Source organism: Notamacropus eugenii, chromosome 1 (genome assembly GCF_028372415.1).
Source record: "Notamacropus eugenii isolate mMacEug1 chromosome 1, mMacEug1.pri_v2, whole genome shotgun sequence".
NCBI classification, from domain to species: Eukaryota; Metazoa; Chordata; class Mammalia; order Diprotodontia; family Macropodidae; genus Notamacropus; species Notamacropus eugenii.
The window spans coordinates 49,695,162-49,714,870 of NC_092872.1; the positions used below are offsets into that span (position 1 = coordinate 49,695,162).

The window sequence follows — 19,709 nt, forward strand, 5'->3', positions numbered from 1 at the left end:
GTGGGGGAGGGGCGAGAGCGAAGGACCCGGAGCCAGGGCGGGGGAGGAATTTAGTGGGCGATCCTCGAAAGGCCTCCCTCCTTCGGCCTAACTCGAGGCCCTCCCTCCCGTATGTAGTGTAGACTTTCCTTCGCTTGGGTCCAGAGCAGGCGGGGGCGGGGGGAGACTTCGAGAGCCCCGGCTTGGCCCGGGCCCAACCAGGCCGAGCTTCCGGCGAGGCTCGGGCATGGCCTCCTCCCACTACCCGCCCCGGGGTCCTCCGAATGTAGACTCGTAGCCCTGGAAGCTGCCAGGGAGCTTGGAAGGCATCCCTTCTCCTGGACGGCGGGGCCCCCGGGCCCAGAGAGGCCGGGCGCTGGGCCAAGGTCATTGAGGCATTCGAATTCAGACCCCCCCATTCCCAAGGTCATCTCCGGCCTTACCCATGGGTCTCTGTGTTTGCTAGATTAGAAAGGCTGAGCTGGGGACGTTCCATGGAGGGGGCCGAAAAGGTGACGTCCATCAGCATCTAGGAGAAGCTGCTTAAGTCTGTCCCAAGAGATCGGAAGAGACCTTAGCAATACCTTTCTCGTGCCACCTCCCAGACCCAGCTCTCATGCATTCTCCAAGAAGTCTTCCTCTGATGCCCCAATTTGGAAGTGATATACCTTTAGAATGGAAAGAACCTTAGAGGTAATTTTACACATGGGTGGCTCCCTGTTGCCTATACAATAAAACACACCACTGTCCATGATGCAATTTCAGCTGTGGATGAGCGTGGGCTGTTCCTCTATAACTGGGATATATTTTATTTCTTCATTTGGCAAAATCCATTCCTTCAGCCCAGGGGCCACCTCTTCCTTGAAGCCTTTTCTGATCCACCCCAAATTTTCGTAGATTAGTTCAACTGGAGTTATTCCTTTGCTCTTGTGCTGTTTTATTTTGTATCTTATTTGTGGACACAAAGCCTCCTTCCCTAAGGCAGCTAGGTGGCATAGTGCATAGACTGCTGGTCCTTGAGCTAGGAAGACTCTTCTTGCTGAGTTCAGATCTGGCCTTGGACACTGAGTAGCCATGTGGCCGTAGACAAACCACTTAACCTTGTGTACTGCAGTTTCCTCACCTGTCAAATGAGTGGGAGAAGGAAATGGCAAACCACTGCAATTTTTTTGCCAAGAAAACTCCCAGTGGAGTCACAGAGAGGCTTGCACAACTGGATAACAACAGCTTCCTCTCAAGTAGATTGTACACTAATTGAGGTCAGGAATGGTTTCATTTTCTGCCTCTGTGTATCACCTGGCAATGCCTCTCAACTCTTAAGAAGGTCCTGCCAAACATGGTATCCCACCTCCAAGGTGCTCTGTATCGCTTCAGATGCAGAGATCAAAACTCACATGCCCTCGATGATGTGTTTACTTATCAGTCATACAACTAATTCAAAGCAAAGGCATTTAATGAAATTGCATGGAAAGAAAAGTAATAAAACATTTCCCCCATAAATCTAATGCAGACACATCCACAGATAGATATTGGGAAGGGTAGACATGTAGGCCAGTGGACACACAGGACAGACTTACAGTTTTGACCTAATAATGATGTTCTCTGGTACTGTTATAGCACTGCTCTTGCTGGGCCTCCTTTCAACTGACATCCTGAGGCATTTGGTCTCTGCCAAGTGTATAGGCTTTGGTGGGTTTTCTGGGCATGATGTGTAGTCTCTGCTGTTAGGCATTCCTACCACTTGACTTTTCTGATTATTTTGTAACTTCTACCACAACTGGGTTCATTGGAAATGAGTTTATGGTTTATATAGGCTCTAAATAGTTCTTAGTATATGCCTAGTTACTGATTGATTTCAGCTTTTGGCTGCAGCTGGTGCCTAGAGGTGCTAAGATGCACCTCTTAAAGAATTAGCACAGCTGGCTCTCCTTTTACCTTAAAGGCTTAAGATACAGCTCTTTTAGAAAGAGAGGGCTCTTTCTATTCCCAGTAATGAGGCTAGGGAAAATCCTTAGGACTTTGGCTTTTTCTTGGAGACTTTATGAGTTCTCAGAGCCTTGGTCCCTTCTAGATCCTAACTCTACCATCACAAGGCATTGGGATGTTAAATGTTTGCATCAGTCACCCCATCCCACTTTAAGGAATTACCTTACCTCTCTTAGAACACTTCTATTGAGTCAATCAACCAGAACTGTTAAAGTAGGTGCACAAAATGCTTAAACGGTTTGGAAGGAGTGGAAGTCATTGACTGAGATCAAATGATGAGGAACAGAAAGTATTTGGGATTGGTTAAAGAGCCAAGTGGGTCTGTATAAAATAACAAGTCAGTTGGAATTTCAGCTGGGATTTGAGTAACAGGCCAGCTCGGGGGTCCGAGGAGTTCCAGCTAAGTCCCTAGGAGGGAATTACTTGTCTAGGAAGAGAAAGGCCTCTTTCTCTTTCCATCTCTTTTTGAACTTCAGAGGGTTGGAGGATATAAAATTCTCTTGTATTCTACCAGTGTTCCTGGTATCACAGTTGCTGTTAGCATTTTCTTCGGGAATTGAGGACAAACTAGACTTTAGGAAAAGAGTTTCTTGACTTTATGAGGAGCCCAGCAGAAAACTGCTCCTCCTTCAGAGGACTCTACAAATGGGAGAAAAGGTCTTCTGATCTTCAAGAGCTGTGAGTTAACTCATTGCCACATGTATTCTCTAAGGTTAAGTCCACTTTCCTCTGGACTCTGGATTTACTGTGTGGGAGTATACCTCTGGTGTGAGGTGACATGGGGTGTTTTATAGTAACTGTTCTAATACCATCTTAGTAAACCATCTATTTCTACAAGCTAATGAAATCAACAATCAGTGATGTTTTGTTTGTCCTTCATTTTGGAAGAGGATTAATGACATCACAAGTGATATCTTGACTTATGAATGAACTGAATTTAAGTGAGGCAACATTCAACAAAGTCCCCAGCCTCACCATCTTCTTCCAGAGTCATTGAAGTCCTGTGGGAGGACAAAAGTCAGGACAGCTGGTAATGACCTGGGATGCAGTAGGGGACCTTGGTGTATTCATTGTCTTACCAAGCTCTAAGGGCTCTACAATGCCTGCTTCATCTACCTTCACGGTTGTTGGAACAAATTGTTCTCATCTGCCCATTCCACTTGAGTAAGTCTTCACATGCTTTGGGTGGAAATCCTCCTAACCCATCAATGGGTTTGGGGCCTGTTGGTTACTCTCAACCTAATTTAGCCCATCTGCTAAGAGAGTCTTACTGGGGTGTGGCCACTCCACATGTGGCACCATGTTGGAGCTACAGGTAGGTTGAGCAGCCCTGAAATGGATTTGGTAAGCCCTCCCACCAGAAGTGCTAGTCCTCCCTGAACAGCCCAGGTAGAAGCATGACAATAAGACTAGAAAGTGATTCCTGGCCCCTCAGCATTGCCTCCTAAAACTTGAGAGGAGATGTAGGGACCCAGCCTACTAGTCTGAGTGGGATTTGAGAGGGTGAGTCCTAAGTATGGGCCATGTCAGATTGACCTATGTCTTTGTGTTCCCAGCATGTTGTGTGGATGGCTTAATAAATATTTGATGAGTTCACTTTGAATCTGGGCTACTCCTCTGCCCTTATACATCTCTTACTTAGCAAGAATAAGTGACTTATAATAATGGCTGGCTTTTATATAGCTCCTGTGGTAAGCACTTTTAGTATCTCATTTGAGACTCACAACAACCCTGGGAGGTAGGTGCTATTATTATTTCCATTTTACAGATGAGGAAACTGAGGCAAATAGAGGTTATATGACTTGCCAGTGGCATACATCCAGCACTTCTCTGAGGCTGCATTTAAACTCCAATCTTCCTGACTCCAGGCCTAGTGCTCTATCCACTGCACCACCTTGTTGCTTCCACCTTCCTCGTGGTTTCACAAGTGATCCTTCCCTGTTCATACCTTAAAAATAAGTCTGTCTTCATTCCACAAGCACTTATTCAGCACTCACTTTGTGATAGACAGGATGCTGGGGAAACAAAAACAGGAAACAAAACTGTCCTGCCTTGGAGAAACTTGAGTTCTCTTGTGGGAAAGTGAATACTATGTACACAGATAAGTGAATTACAAAATACATGCAAAGTCAATATAGGACATGGTCTCTTGTGTACTATAGCTATTTCCCAGAATCCTGGAACAATATTTCAAGTTGAAAGGGACCACATAGGCCATCTACAGTAATGCAACCAGTATCTGGCCCATGAATCCAAATTATAACATCCCAAGGAAGTAGTCATTCACCCTCCAAACACCTACAGAAACAAGAAACTAATTAGTCCCACCTCCATCGCCTCAAGGCAACCCACTTTTAGATAGCTCAGACTGTTTGGGAAATTAATTCTTATGCTGAGTCAAGACCTGCCTCTATAACTTCTGCTCTTGGCTTCTAGGTCAACCATCCAGAGGCAAGTAGAACAAGTCCAACCTCTCTTCCCCATAGTTGTCCTTCAACTATTTGAATGAATGACTATGCCTGCTTCAGCAAAACACTCTAAAAAGTTCTGGGGGTATAATCTTTTCTCTAAAAGAAGTTTCAGATTGAAATCAAGTAGAAAGGCACAGGTGTCCTTGAAGTGCAGAAGTGAAGCGGGCGGTAATGTAATATCCTTTGATGTCCTTTCTGTTGATAAAATCATAACTGTTTCTGAAATTGAACCATTGGCCAGGGCTTTGGACTTGGTGACAAGAACTTTCTTTTTTGAGTCTTTAGAGGCTATTGTATTTCAGCAGTGGTTGAGATGTTCAGCTTAGCTGGAAGCAAGAAAAGTGGTCAAGGGCCACTGTTCCTAGGACTCATGGACTATGGGTTCTGGGCTGTTTCCACTGGGATCCAAGGGAATTTGATGGCTGAGGTGATGGCCATATTCTGACTTGCTGAATACCTGCTACCTCTCCTCCAGGACAGCTTTTTGCCTAAGCTCTATTGGTTCCAATCCTACATCACTAGTTGCCTTTTGGACATCTCTAATCAGATGACCCTTAGACTCAACCCATCCAAAACAGAACTCTTCACCTTCCCTTTGTATGCTGAGGACATTACCTTCCTTGCAGTCCCCAGGCTTACAAACTTGGGGTCATCATTCACTCCTTCCTGTCACTGACATTCATTTAGTTGCCAAATCTTGCCATTTCTATCTCTATACCTTTCCTGAGTATAACTTTGTGACTTTTCATCTGGCTGTTTCAATAACCACCTAATTGTTCTCCCTACCTTAAACCTCTCCCCACTCCAATCCATCTAACACACAGCTATCAAAGTGACTTTTTTTTTTTTTACAGTTTTCAAATTATTTTCGGTTTTCAACATTCACTTCTATAAGTTTTAAATTTTCTCCTCCTACCTCCCCAAGATGGCATACAATCTGATAGGGGGTCTATACATACATTCCTATTAAACACATTTTCACATTAGTCATGTTGCATAGAAGAATTATAATGAATGGGAGAAATTGTGAGAGAAAAAAATAAACTAAAATAAAAAAGAAAATAGTCTGCTTCCCTCTGCGTTCTAACATCATAGTTCTTTCTCTGGATGTGGTTGGCATTTTCCATCGTGAGTCCTTTGGAATTGTTTTAGGTCCTTGCATTTCTGAGAAGTCTATCATAATCAGTCATCACACACTGTAGCTGTTTCTGTGAACAATGTTTTCCTGGTTCTGCTCACTTCACTCAGCATCAGTTCATATAGGTCTTTCCAGAATCTTCTGAAGTCTGCCTGTTCATCATTTCTTATAGCATACTAGTATTCCATTACATTCATACATCATAGCTTGTTCAGCCATTCCCCAATTTATGGGCATCCCCTCAATTTCCAGTTCTTGGCCACCACAAAAAAAAGATAAAAAAAATTTTAAATAAGTATTTTAAAATATTTTTAAAAATAAAAATATTTTTGTTCACATAGGTCCTTTTCCAATTTTTATGATCTCTTTGAGATACAGCCCTGGAAGTGGTTTGTTGGTTGGTTGTTATCCTTCCTTCTTGAAGTGGACCAAAATGACATCACCATGATAAAGTGAAGTTCCAAAGTGTCCACCTGTGGCTGATCAGACCAATACGAGCTTGGAATGCTCTACCACTGATTGGGCACAGATAGTCTGTGTGAATATTTGAGGCAGATACTCCAAATTTGCACAGCTTACGTTTACTTTGTGCTGTCTCAATTCTGCTTTGCTCATAGAGTACAGTACCCTTTCAGATGTGAGCACGCCATGCCAAGGAGTCCTATGTCAGTGTCTCCCATGTTGCGCAATCAAATCCAAAATTCTTGAGAGTGTTCTTGTATTGCTTCTTCTGACCACCATGTGATTACCTACCCCATGCGAATTCTCCATAAGAGTCTTTTTGATAAGCCTACATTTTGCATTCAAACAACTTGGCCAGCCCATCGGAGTTGCTCTCTCTGAAGCATAGCTTGAATGCTTGGCAGTTTAGTTTGAACAAGGACCTCCGTGTCTGGTACCTTATCCTGCAAGGTGATCCTCAGAATCTTCCTAAGACAGTTCAGATGGAAGTGATTAAATTTCCTGGCATGGCCTTATAGACTGTCCATGTTTCACAGGCATACAACAATGAGGTCAGCACAACGGCTCTGTAGACCTTCAGCTTGGTAGTTAGTCTAATATCTCTTTCCTCTCAAACTTTTCTTCAGAGCCTCCCAAACACTGAGCTAAATCTGGCAATGCGTGTATCAACCTCATTGTCATTGTGTACATTGGGGTATAGGGTGTGTTCAGGGAGGACCAGTACTTTTGGTGTGATGACTGCTGAGCCCTTTTCAGGGCTGCTTTCCATCTTTGGTGCCCACTTGTTCTACCCAGCTGTCACCTGTGTCTCCAAGAAGCTTTATCATGTGCAGCAGCCACGCCCCAGTAAACTATTTCAGCAGATGGATCAGACTAGGTTGAGGGTAACCAAGGGGTCTCATACTCATTGGTGAGTTAGGGGGGTGTCTTGACTTCCCCTAATGGAATGGGCGGATGAGAACAGTTTGTTTCAACAGCCATGAAGGCAGGTGAAGCAGGCGAAGTGGAGCGCTTATAGCTTAGTTAGACACCGAAGACACCAAAGTCATCCACTGTATCCAGAGGCATCGCCAGTTGTCTTGATTCTATCCTACCACTGGGCTGTGATGACTCTGGAAGAGAGAGTGAGGCTGACAACTCTTTGCAACTCTGCTTCACTTAAATCCCATTTACACAGGAGTCAAAAGACTTAGAAGTGGTATTGCTGGGTCAAAGGGTATATATATTTTTATAACCCTTTAGGCATAGTAGTAAATTGCTCTCCAGAATGATTGGATCAGCTTGCAGCTCCACCAACAATAAATTAGTGTTCCAACTTTTTCACATTTCCAACATTTATCATTTTCCTGTTTTGTCATGATAGCCAATCTGATAGGTGTGATGTGGTACTTCAGAGTTGTTTTGATTTGCATCTCTCTAATCAATAGTGATTTAGAGCATTTTTTCATATGACTATAGATAACTTTAATTTCTTCCTCTGAAAACTGCCTGTTCGTATCCTTTGACCATTTGTCAATTGGGGAATGACTTGTATTCTTGTAAATTTGACTCAGTTCTCTATGTATTTTTAGAAATGAAGCCTTTATCACAAATACTAGTTGTAAAAATCTTTCCCAGTTTTCTGCTTCCCTCCCAATCTCGGTTGCATTGGCTTTGTTTCTGCAAAAATTTTCAATTTAATGTAATCAAAATTTTCCACTTTGTATTTCATAATGTTCTCTATCTCTTATTTTGTCATAAATTCCACTATTCTCCATAAATCTGACAGACTATTCCTTGCTCCCCTAATTTGTTTATACTATCAGTCTTTATGCCTAAATCATGTATCCATTTGGACTTTATTTTGGTATACTGTGTCAGACATTAGTCTATGCCCAGTTTGTGCTATATTATTTTCCAGTTTTTGTCATTCTCTTGAATGAAGTTATTGATTGTTTCTATGATTTGCTGTTTGACCCACTCATTCTTTAGGATTAGATTATTTAGTTTCCAACTAATTTTTAGTCTATCTTTCCATGGCCCTTTATTACATATAATTTTACTGCATCATGATCTGAAAAGGATGTGAGGTTTTTATGTCCTAGTACATGGTCAGTTTTTGTGTATGTGCCATGTACTGCTGAGAAAAAGGTATATTCCTTTGTGTCCCTGTTCATTTTTCTCCAGAGGTCTACCATATCCACCTTTTCAAAAATTCTATTCACCTCCTAAATTTCTTTCTTGTTTATTTTGAGGTTAGATTTATCAAGGTCAGAGAGGGGGAGGTTGAGTTCCCCTACTAGTATAGTTTTTCTGTCTATTTCTTCCTCTTATTCTCTTAACTTCTCCTCTAAAAATTTGGATGCTATACCACTTGGTGCATATATGTTTAGTAATGATATTACTTCATTGTCTATGGTTCCTTTCAGCAGGGTATAGTTTCCTTTCTTATCTCTTTTGAATAGATCTCTTTTTGCTTTTGCTTTTTCTAAGATTAGGATTGTTACCCCTGCTTTTTTTTTACTTCAGCTGAAGCATAATGTATTCTACTCCAGCCTTTTACCTTTATCCTGCGTGTGTCCCCCTTTTGCAGATGCGTTTCTGGTAAACAACCAAATTGTAGGATTATGGTTTTCAATTCATTCTGCTATTCGCTTCCATATTATGGGAGAGTTCATCCCTTTCACATTCACAGTTATGATTACTATCTGTGTCTTTCTCTCCGTCCTATTTCCCCTCCCTGTTTATTCTTTTATTTCTCCCTTCTCCTCCTCAAAAGTTTTGCTTTTGACCACCACTTTCCTCAATCTTCCCTTCCTTCTATCAGCTGCCCTCCCTTTTCTTTCTCTTTTCCTTTACTACTTCTTCCTTCCCTTCTAACCACTCCCTCCCTTTTCTTTCCCCTTTCCTCTCCTACTGCCTGTAGGGCAAGTTAGATTTCTATATTTAACTGAGCATGTTATTCCTTCTTTTAATCAAATCTGATGAGAGTAAAGTTCAAACATTGTTCATCTCCCTCCTTTTCCCTCTATTATAATGTTTTTGTGCCTCTTCATGTGATGTAATTTACCCTTTTCTGCCTCTTCTTTTCCTCTTCTCCCATTACAATCCCTTTGCACCCCTTAATTAGGTTTTTTTTATCACATCAGTTAATTTATACCCACACCCTCTGTCTATGTTTATCTCTTTCAAGTGTCATAATAAAGATACAGTTTTCAAAATTTACAATTATTGTCCTCTCATGTAGATATATAAACAGTTTGCCCTTATTAAATAACCTTTTGGGTTTTTTCAAATTTTTTTTCCTGTTTACCTTTTTATGCTGAATCAGTAGTGTAAGGTGACCTACTCAGCACGGATCACAGGACCTCCCCAAGCCTGGGGCTTATAGTCATTGAAAAGTTTGTTCTTGCTTCTCATGACCTGCCTTTCTTCTTGTCCTCTCTCTCAAAATGTGTCTCAACAACTGAAGGCCCCTCTGCAGCACTCATCAAGGTTCAATATTCTCTCAGCCAGTCTGGAGTGCTGGACTATCTCAGGGCTAAACAGGTCTCTAGGCTGTCCTCTGGACCTCCCTTTTTCCCTCCCCCACCGCTTAGCCCCCTAGGTCTATAATGCAGAATAACACTTAATATAGGTAAGTAGTCTCTTCCCCATTAGCTTGGAAACCCAATCAAAATGGGACTGTTTCATTTTGCCTCTGGATTCACAGTGTTTACCACAGTGCCTGACAGAAGAAATTCTGTTGACCTTCCACCACAATTAACACCAAATGAAATACATGACATAAAAGTAAAGTAAAAGATGATTTTAAAAACAAAAGGCAAGGTCAATACCAAAGGGTTAACGCTGCAGCAAGCACTCATTATATCCTTTACTCCCAAAACACCAATTCTCAAATCCCTAGGGATTAGAAACTGCACATCTACTCTCTCTTCTTCCTCCATCCTATCTTCAATACAACAGAAAAGAAACTGTCACTTCCTCCATGGAAGTTGTTGGAATCCATGTGTGCAGCAAGTGGTATATCCCTTTCCATTGAGTTCAGGGACTTGTTGGCAAAGGAACCAGAGGTTTTCTGTGGGGGGGTATTGTTGAATTTCGGTGCCTTAGGTATATGGGCTTCTCATTTGGGAACAGGTAGACAAATCTTCCTCTATCTCCATGTCCTGACATCACTGCCACTTCTGCTGTGTCATTGCTAGCATGAGTAAGATACAACTGAAGGGAAATACCTTTTTTAACATCAGTGAGTGAGTGGAAGCCTTGTGGCTTCATGTTCATTTTCTTCTCCTCTTTTTCCCTGCTCTACTGTCCTTCATCTTCTTGTTATCTTGTCTCTTTTGAAAAATCTTTGACCAGCCTCCAAAGGGCATTCTGTATTCAAGTAGGGCTCACCCAGCCTGGCTAACACAATCCCTACATCCAGATAACAGGTGGCACTACAGGACTTGAGGACACATTGAAATTGTGCTGATGATATTTGTTAATGGTAAGAATGGTCTCTGATGCTCTCTTAGATAATTGCATTAGTTTTTTAAACTGCCATATAACATTTCTCATGTTAAGTTTGTAGTCCAAGACCTCAAGGCTTCTTTTTCATCCTGACTGCAATTTAGCCACATCTACTGCATCTTGTACTTGTGAAATTTGTTTTTTCAAGCTAAGTATATACTTCCATATTCAGTTTATTGCACATAACCACCAGGTAGCACTGGTGGGCAAGAAGACAGCTACAATCACTTGTGAGGCAGAGGATCTACAGAGGCATTCACTTGCTTTCCCTTCAAGATGTTTAGTTTTGCCTGGTAACTCATTTCCCTTCTAGAGAAAACCAAGTATTCTGCTTTCTTGGGGAAGGAAAATGTCATTTCTTATGGTACCATAATATTTCATTGCATACTACAGTTTAGCCACTCATCAATTGATGAGCATCCATTTTATTTTCCATTTTTTTGTTATCATTAAGTTCGGCTATGAAAAAATATATGAGTGTGTGTTTGTGTGTGTGTATGTATGTATGAAAACTCTTTTTTGTCTTTGACCTTCTTTGAAAATATGCCCAGAAATGGGATTACCAGATCAAAGGGTATTTTAAGACAATTTTAATGATTTCATCATGTATGGAGGAATTCCTTTCATATGTGAATAGTTTTGCTGGTGGAAAGGGGCAGCAAAAACAGGGACAGCTTTGAGAGAAACACTTAAAAACAGGCTCGTAGAGAAAAGTGTAAATTTTTACTTTTTTACATTTTTACTTAGTGTAAAAGTGATATATTCTAGTATTTAATTTGCATATGATAGACATGAGGATTTTGGAGTTAACATAGCTAGGGAAACTGATTCTTAGAACTATCAGTAACTATGGAACAAATCTCTATTGCTTAGTTATGTTACAAATGGCAGGAATATGAATTTTAGATTATTATGAGAAGATAGAAATGAATTATCTTACTGAAAAGACCCTGCTTTAGAATAGCAGGAAAGCTGAGTTCAGGGCAGAGAGGAAAGCAAAGCAAAATTGACTTGGAAGAGATCTCTCATTGGGGCTGGGTAGAGAGCTCAGAACTTGCCCTGTCACCCGATACAGGAAACAAAGATGTTGACTTTGCTGCTTGGAATAGCTGAGTGGAGGAAGAAAAAACATTAATTTGACTTTTCTCTGCATTGCCATTTGTTGCATAAGAGGTGGAAACCCCTCAGAGTTCACCAGGAGAGTCACCTTAACAAAGCTCTGCAGATCCTACACTTAACATTTCTGCTTTTGCTGGAACACTAGTACAGAAGATGAACAACCTGAGTGGATCAGCCCCACCCATTAGTGAATTGTTGTTTGGGCCAAACCTGAGGGCAATAAAAGACATGGCCCAGAGTCTAGAATTGAGTTAAAATACTCCAGTAACATGTTCCTTACGCATGTGCTTCCCCGATGTGGTTCTGTGAGTTTGGACCGTCTTTCCCACAACACGCACCACGTGTCAGTGGGAGGGGGTCCCTGGCTTACAGAAAGAATATTATTATTGCTTTGTCTTTGTCCCCACAAGGAGTATGGAGGAACTTTCTTGGTCAGTCCTACTGAGGTCTCCAGCTTTGTGAATTCCTTTCATGAACTGTGTTCCTGGGTATTGTGGCATTGAGTGCTATGCTTAAACTATACTTTCATAATTACAATTATTTGACATGCTCTTGATGAATCTACGCTATACATTTGTGATGAACATTTCCTTTTCTAAATATTTACTCTCCCTTTAATACATGCTACAATTTTTTTTTAGGAATCAAAGTCAAACTTACCAATCTGTAGTTTGCAGGCTCCATTCTCATTTCTTTTGAAAATGGAGACATTTACCAGATCTTTCTTCTACATAACAACCTTTCATGTACAAGAAGCCAGTTATCATATACCTCTGTCTTCCCTTTTACATGCTAAACAAACCTAGTTCCTTCAGTGTATCCTCATGTGACTTGGTTTCAGGGATCCTTGCCATGCTCACCACCTTCCTTTGGACTTGCTCTAGCCTTAAAATGTGATGCCAGACCTGAACACAATACTCTAGATGTGGTCTGACAGAGGATAATGGGGATTGTAATACCTTTTCTGGATATTGTTTCTAACCTAGAGTATCACGAGGGTTTTTTGTTTACCATGTTTCCTCATTGACGTCTATTAAACTTATCTGCCACAAAAAAAAAATAACATCTTTTTTCACATGAATTTTTGTTTAGCAGTGCCACCCCCCCCATCCTGCTGTTCAATGGATTTTTAAATGTTCTTATTGGATTCATTCCACTCTTCTAGTTTAAGATATTTTGAGACCTTGACTCTGTCATGCAGTATTAGCTAGCCCTCTCAGCTGAATGCCTTCCACAAATCTGATAAACATTCCATCTAAGCCTTCATCCCAGTCATTGCTGACCTGACTGAGTGAAGCTTCTGGGAACAGATCCAGGTAATTTGTTGGTACCCTATGAGACAAAGCTCCCTAGGATAAAACCTGGCTCAATGTCAAATCACAGGTCATTGATGCTTTATGGTGTTGACTGGGGTTGGATAGAGGCATAATACATGAAGAGAATTCACAGAGCCAGAGACCACAGGAGGTCTGACCAAGAAAGCCCCTCAACACTTCTTGAAGACTTTAGCAGAGGGAAACTCCCATATCATGTAAAAAGCAGTTTCCTTTGGCCCTAAATTGTAACTGATCTACAGAAGGGCACTGTCATCTGGTGCAACCTGCCCTAGGAACACGAGGAGCAAAGAGATGAGATTTCTAATCCTTGGAAAGAAACAGAAAGAATGTGGGTAACATTCTAAAAAAGATGGGCCAACTTTGCATCTGTTGCTAACAGTTGTGAGTTCCATTAGGGTCTTACTTCAAGAGAAGCAATATGGTACAGTTTTAAAAGTCCTAGACTTTGTGAGATATCTGGCCTAGAGACTTTGACATTGGTCATGTGATCATGGGCAAGTTATTCTTTGAGTCTAAAGTGCCTCATCTGCAAAATGGTGGTAGCACTTGTAGTTCCTAATTCGCAGGGTTGACTTTTAAGTGCTACAGAAATTGTTTTAATATTATAATGAGAGGCAACATGGTATAGTGGATAGAGAATTGACCGCAGAGGCAGAAAGACTTGGGTTTTGATCCTGCCTCTTGACACACAGTGGCTTTGTGACCCTAAAGACATTACTTAGCCTTCAGAGAGTGCAGATCTAGAATGGTAAAATTGCTCTATATCACGTATTCCGTCCTATCGTAACAATATGTTTTGTATGTCCCTTTACTTCCAGTGTAATATTTTCCACATAATAGAGGAGAAATAGTGCTGGATTTGCAATTGGAGGTCCTGGCTTCAAATTCCTGATTTGACTACTTACCAGTGTAACATTAGGAAAATCCCTTCACCTCTTTGCTTCTTTATTTGTCAAATGAAAAGATTGTTCCAGAGATCTGTTGCGTTTAAAACAAATATGGGACCTTCCCTTGGAACAAAGAAATGAAGTTAAGCAAAATTGATAGGATATTTCTGATGGATGCCTTGTGCTACTTCTTTTTTCTATAGGAGATAATGATAATGATAATGTAGTGCCTAGTATGTGCCAGGAGCTATGCTAAATACCTTATGAATATTATCTCATTTGAGATTCTCAACAATCCTGGGAAATAGATACTAGTATTATCCCCATTTTACATATTAGGAAACAGGCAAACAGAGATTAAATGACTTTTCCAGGGTCACACAGTTAGTGTCTGAGGCCTCCTTTGAACTCAGGTTTAACTGACTCCAGGTGGAGCAGAGGGAGGTACTATTTGGGAGGCATTTGTCACTGTTGGACCTGTGACTGGTTACTCCATTGATCAGGATTCTGCTGTCTTTCAATGTTGTTTTTACTTTACGTTTCTGTGGGCATTGTAAAATGTGGTCCCTTTGTTTTTAGTTCTTTGTTACCATGAGTATTACTGTAAAATTTTGTGTGTGTGTGTGTGTGTGTGTGTGTGTGTGTGTGTGTTTATACAGGGGTCAGAACATTATATTGGGATCTGGGAGACTTATAGTACATTTCTGGGTCTTTGACCTCCCCGGGACTAAAGCCCTATTTTTTCCCACCTCGCCAAAGAAATGGAATGATAGGAATCTTGTGATATGTCAGACCCAAAAGAACACAAGCCCTTGTTTGGGAACCTGTAAAACAGGGGCCTTTTTGGGAAAACTATATGTCTTTTTTCCTTTTTTTTTTATTATAATCTTAGTCATTAACAAACACAAACATTCCAGTACATTTAGAACAAGAGTATCACATGAAACCATGAACTGTAACATATTTTATTTTTTAAGTGTATTCTAAAATTTCTTTTTAATTCCAAATTCTCACCCTTCCCTATCAGAATGAGAAGGCAGGAAAAACAAATTATTATTATTACAAAAATGTATAGTTGATGAGGGTTGGAAAAGGGGGAGTGAGACCCTCAAAGACCTGAGTGCAGGGTGGGGCTGTCTGGAATGAATTTATGGACTCAAGCATTCTTAAAGTCAAGGTGGTAAAGATTTATTGTAACACTTTTCAGCAGGCAAGAATTCTTAGGGAACCTGCTATTTGAATGGGGTACAGGTAAAGTTTATACAGGATATTGTATAGTAAAAACATGTGCCAAATATGTTAACTAGGTGATTCAGGGCAGGATTAGGGAGTGGTTAGTTCTTAAAGGAACATGCACTTTTAGTATCTACTACACAGATGTTTTACCCAGAGTTCACTGGGAAATAGCCCAAGTGGGTTACATGAAGGTGGGATTTTAAGCCTGAAATGTCACTTAGTCAACTAATGGTCAGGGCTGACTGAGAAATACCCAGGCTGCTCCCATCAATGTTGTCAGACAAGATAAAACATAAGGGAGGATACATATGTCTAAGTCTAGGATACATATGATTGGTCAATGAGTAGTAAGTATCTTTATGACCCAGTACACAGCCAGTTCAGCCAGTACACAGCTGGTTCAGACTAATAAGTTCTATAGGTGCAGCTGGCTACTGTATCAGGAAGAGAGATCCAGGGCAAGGTGTCCTTGGGCTGGAAAGAAACTGACAGGAATAGAGTAGGGAGAAATGTGATTTTTAGAGAGAAATGTGACTTTAGAATTGGGGTCCAAGCATAGGCACCCAAGCACCCAATCACAGTAATACAAAACAAATTTTCATATTAGCTATGTTTTAAAAATATATGTTAACATGGAAGTAATTAAGTGATCATTTGTATCCCTTTATGAACTTTTTTATGGGTATTTTTTGATGCTACCTTTTTTTTGTATATCTGTTACTTCTTACTAACTCACTAACTTCCCTTCATACATGGTCAGTGGCTATGTATGAAAAGGTACACGTACGTCATTCTGCACTTTAAGTTCCCTTGCCAAGAGGAGAGGGACAAGTTCCCTTGTGAGACTTTCTCTGGCAGCCTGTTCTGCTGCTTCTGCCTCCTTTGCCTCTGTCTGGAGTAGCGCTTCTTCTTTTTTTCACTTAATTAATTTTTAGTTTTCAACGTTCACTTCCATAAGATTTTATATTTCAGAGCAGCGCTTCTTAAACTGCAGGTCACAACCCAGCAACTGAATGTAGGGGTGGTGAAAAATTTGGCAACAATAAGAGGTTTCTAAACGTGCAATGACAAAAAATTAATTGAAAATTAAAGGCATAATGAATCTGAGGTGTTTCTGGCAACACTTGCCTGTGTTGCATCGTGGGCCTTCACTGCAGCCTTGGCTCTAAACACACACCATAAACACTTTGCACTGAGCATGCTGTCATGTCACACAATGCCAACAAACACTGCCAGTAACACTTCAGACTATCATATGTTATGAATTGCAGTGTCTTTACTGTACATAGAAAGGTTTTTGCTCATATAAGAAACATAATAGTTAATTTTAATATTTTCCTACCCATAATTCCTCAGCATGTAAATATCAATTTAATGTATCTTTGGATTGAACTGTGTTGGAATGTTTGCTTTTAAAAATTGCTGTTATCTCCTTCTTTTACAGAAACATAAATATTTAACTGCACCAAGTAAAGACAAAAGCCATTTAATATTTCTCCACCATCACCATTGTATGTGTATGTAAGTATAAACATCAATTTTTTAAATTAAGCACAAATATACTTTCATAAATTAAAGGTACTATTTATTTGAGAAATTATTAGCAATATTTATATTTTAGGACACAAATATTTTTCAATTATGGATAAGTGGCCAAAGTTAGACAGAAGAGGTAAAAATACTGGTGACAATGTGGCAGAGTCTCCATTACCAGGATGTAGTACACCTAATCTGATAAAAAGAAAATATGTTGAATTATGGCTCTCAAGAGGGCAAAGTTCAGATTATTGATACTGAAAGATGAAGTTGTTATAATTTGGCTGAGTCAAAATCCAATTTTGTTAGTTTTTTTCATAATGACTTATGGATATGTTATTTGTCAGATATTTTCAAAAAACTCAGTAATTTAAACAGTTCAAGGAAAAATTGTAACATTTATGATAAATGATAAAATTGAAAGTTCTACTAAAAAGTTAACATATGGAGCAATGGGGTGGAAATTGATTCTTCAGAAATGTTTAGAGCTACAGATGATTTTATAATTGAAAAATAACCTTCCCAAAGATTTAATTGTAAGAGTTATAATTGATCATTTGAAGTGCCTGGAAACACAGTTTCAGAAATACTTCCCTTCAAATTTTGATTCTAAAAAACTAAGTTGGTAAAAAAGTCAGTCATGTGTCATTAAAAGTTCAAGAAGAATTTCCTGAGTTATCAAACGACACAGGTTTAAAACTTGAGTTTTCTAAAAAATCATAAATGAATTTTGGGATTAGGACAATATTTCCAACAATTTCTGAAATAACCCTAGACATACTTATGCTACTTTATGCTATGTATTTATTTGAAGCAGCATTTTTAGCATTGACAGTTATAAAATGAAAATATCAACCAACTCTGAAAAACACTGAAGATCTTCTCCATCCTGTAGTATCAAATATTCCACCAAGAGTTAATTCTTTATGTACAAAAAACCATATCCATCTCACTAGTATGCAAATTTGCTCTCATAATTAATAAATTGTAAAATTATATGTATACCAAAGAATTGTTTTAAAATAAATTTCTTTATGATTTATTATCAGTAAATGTTTGATTTATATGCCTGTTTTATATATCTATATATCTGGAATCATGTAAAATTTCTCAGGTGAAAAGGGGTAGCAAGTGAAAAAAGTTTAAGACACCCTGGTCTTCAATCTGGGCTGAACTGAGAACCCATTTTGGAGTTAGGGTGCACAGTTTTAAATCTTTCCAACAAGGGCTATCATTTCATCTCCAGACAGAGGACCCCCCAACCAGACCAGACCACTCCCAATCGTGGTCCATCTAGACAGAAGAATGTCTCCATGCAAGCCTGAACAGAACACACTAGGACTTCGGTACTTTAGATTAAATTATTTGTAAGCTTCAGTTGAGGTTTAACCAGGATAAGGAGACTCAATGCAATCTCGTTGTCAGAAATGTCCCTCTGAAGAAAAACTGACCTTAAAGTCAGGACTTTGGAAGAAGGGGGCTGGGAGAAACTCTGAATCTCTAGGATGATGACTATTTTAAAAAATCATTTACACACACACAGAGTCTCAGTTTATCCCACATGTATGGAACATTTGGTGCAAGTTGTATATACCCCTGGTGGCTATCTCAGATAATATGAAGTGCTGCAATAGCAATAGCCAGTTATACTGGCTCACATCCTACTTTCTGTAAGCCTACAAAAAAGACTGGCAGGTGTATGTAGTTTATAATTTGGTTGACCAGATGACAAGTTATGCCAGCCACCAATATCCATGCAAAAGATTCCTTTTGTGAGCCTGTGCGAGTAACCTAAGGCTTCCTGCTCTGTCAAGCCTTATTGATATTGATAGCTCATAGCCAATCAACTTTTTTGTGGACTTACACTTTATTAGACAAAGTAAAATTGCAAAGAAGCTGTGTGTGTGGCTCTTGTGGTGTGCTTTACCCAATAGTCACCAAACCTCCCACTTCTTTGGGATACCTAGGGAATAGATCTGAACCACCTGCTTCCAAAGGTTATAGAAGGGATTGTGAATATGGAACCTCTTTCAGGATCAGGGACTATAAACACAGGAGACCTAGGGAAAGGCAAAATAATTCTGAGGGTTTGAACTATTTTTTCTGGCCTTTCTCTCATGGAAGAAGTTTTTGGGAAACTGCTCTGGCTGTTTCTCCACCTACCCCTCCCCTCAGCCCCACTCCCACTTCTGGCTCCTCACATGGCAGTTCCAGATTGGTTGGCTTACAGTGTCTAATCCAACTTTGCTGATATCGCCTCTGGTCCCCAAAGATAGGAATATAGGTGCAGCAACCCAAGTGCTGTGGCTTTCCCTGTCCCCAGCGCCTGAATGGTTGGATAGAAAGGATGTCTCAAGCTGTGGCCTCTGTCAAACTCAGCTGAATCTGGCCTTGTTCCCAGACCCATGAATTACCTGAGGTTGACCAGGCCTTGGCCAATTTTGTAAATGTCCCAAACTCTCCCCTCCAGAGATTCCCAAGCATTTCCTAAGGTCTTTTGCCTGTTATGGAAAACAACTTACCTAGTGAAACTGTGAGATGCCCCAAAGCCCTCCCAACTGCAACCAGATCATTCCTTCTGCCTGACCCCTCCCACCTTAGTTTGGCCATTTTCTCTGCCTGAGCCCTCCTAGCCCCATCGTTGCCATTTCCCCTCTCTTAGGACCCTATGTAAACCATGTTCCCAGCCCACTCCTGGGGTACCCCAGCACTTGCCATGTGGCATCCTGAGCTGCAGCTCACTGGCCCTGATTAAAGACCTCCATTTTGCTATTGACGGTTTTCTTATGAATTCAGATTGCCACCACATTGCAAAGTCCTAATTCCCCAAATCAGTTGCTAATTGTTTGCATAGCAATCGGCTTTCTCTCCCCTCATCTGGTACCAGTCAAGCGTTCCTGTACCTCTCTGTGGCAAGGAAGGAAGGTAATGTCCAAATCTCAGGGGCAAGAAGGAAGCAGGGATGAGCATGTGATCCAATTTGTCCAAGTCCTGTTTCATCACTGCTTTATCCTCTTGTGTTTTCTCTTGTTCTCCTTTTCTTCCCTCTGTCATCAAAAGTAGT

The 19,709-nt window shown here is 40.4% G+C and overlaps 1 long non-coding RNA gene across 1 annotated transcript; it reads left to right on the top strand.

The window, feature by feature from the left end:
• The first annotated feature begins 117 nt into the window (after positions 1-117).
• Positions 118-18,546, top strand: LOC140499284 (uncharacterized). The gene is made up of 3 exons (XR_011965341.1): positions 118-672; positions 16,554-16,630; positions 17,892-18,546. It is a non-coding gene; the product is annotated as an uncharacterized lncRNA (long non-coding RNA).
• Positions 18,547-19,709: the final 1,163 nt, after the last annotated feature.